This window comes from Elephantulus edwardii, unplaced genomic scaffold (assembly GCF_000299155.1).
Source record: "Elephantulus edwardii isolate Elephantulus edwardi_28Jun2011 unplaced genomic scaffold, EleEdw1.0 scaffold00020, whole genome shotgun sequence".
NCBI lineage: Eukaryota > Metazoa > Chordata > Mammalia > Macroscelidea > Macroscelididae > Elephantulus > Elephantulus edwardii.
In genome coordinates this window covers 13,606,004-13,607,751 of record NW_006399770.1, presented here as the reverse complement: position 1 = coordinate 13,607,751, position 1,748 = coordinate 13,606,004, and positions in this window count along the sequence as shown.

Genomic DNA, 1,748 nt, shown 5'->3' with positions numbered 1-1,748 from the left:
AATGACCAGGGATGATAGAGGGAGACTTGACGTCTTTGAGCTGCTTTACCTATATACACTTTAAAAAAAATCATCACTGTATATACAACATCTCTTAATCACTTTTCACATATTATACATTTATTTTCTTCTTCATTTTAAAAGAACAAATTCAACAATACGTAAATCCCCAGGAAGGAGGAATGGTATCTTTGTGAGTGAAATATTTCTCATGCAATTCACTGCCTCTGAAAACCCACTGAAGGCTTAGCTATGAGTCGGTTCCAACTCAATGGCATATAACACCAACAAACAAACAAACAAAAAAATAAAACAAAAGACATATGCATGTAAAAATGTGTTCTCATTTTTGTTCAGGTGAGCAAATTTTATTTTTACTTGCACAAGTGAAAAGGAGATACGGGTTAGTGCCTTAAAATAATCCTGTTTCCAAAATGGGTTCTCTAATGGCAAAATTATCTCATCTTTTCTAATAATGCTAACTCTATAAGAGAAGTTCCGTTAAGTCATTTACTGAACTCCTACAGTATATCAGGCATTTGTGAGGTACTTTACAACCATAATCTCACTTATCTATTAAAAGGAAGGCTTACGGATTAAGAAATCAGAAATTGTGAGATATTAAGAATATAATATACCCTGCATAATATATATGGGCTCAGATATAAACCACATTTTCTCTTAAGAGCTCATAGCCTTTGCAGTAAGACCTAACTAGTAGAGACAGCTTCCGATTAAGTGATCGATCACATACATGCTAACCAAAAAGTTCAAATCATTAACATCAAAGCCCCCAGGAACTGAGTGGGAGTAATAAACTAAATAACAAAAGTTCAAATCTACCAGCTGCTCTGGAGGAGAGAGTCAAGCTCCATAAAAACTTATAGCTTTGAAAACCTTATAGGGCAGTTTTACTCTGTTCTATAGGGCCACTGCGAGTTTGATCAAACTGATGGCACACAACAACACATGCTAGATAGCCAGAAAATGCTGGTAGATGTTGTAATGCACAGTTTGAAGCAGTCAGTCGCTAACCAAAAGTTTGGAGGCTCAAGTTTACAAAGAGGCATCTTAGAAGAAAAGTCTTGGGGTTAACTTATGAAAACTTAACTATCAAAAATCCTACAGAACTAAGAGCTCTCTAGTGGTCTAGTGGCAAGAAGATGCACTGTAATCCCTAAGGCATATGGTTCGAATCCACCAGATGCTCTGCTGGAAAAGGTGGGGAATTTTCCTCCTGTGCCCATCAGATCTGATTCACTGGTATGCAACATGGGAAATATTAAATTTAAAAAAATGCTACAGAACTGGGCAGGCAGCTAGTACATGCCTGTGCCTCTTCATAGTGATGGACTCACTGAACAAAAACCACAGCATGGGGAAAAGAGATGCAGAGACCCTGCTTCTGTTTGTGACTGCTGAGAAAAAAACACTGTCAGCCAAAAAAAAAAGTTATCTATGGAATACAGTTTTACAGACACATACAGACACATGATGAATTAGTTTGGCAACTGTTACTGTTTTTAATTTGAACGGCCTCAAATTAAACTCCGGTTTGGCCACCTAATAGCAGGCAATCTGTCTGACCCCTCTGCTCATCTATAAAATGGGGATAAATAATAAGACACAACTCAGAGGGTGAGTAAAGAATTAAAGGATATAATTCAGTTATTACATATTTGGCCTTTTCTAGTACTCATGAAATAATTTTATGAGACCTAGATATTTGTTGTTGTTGTTGTTATATG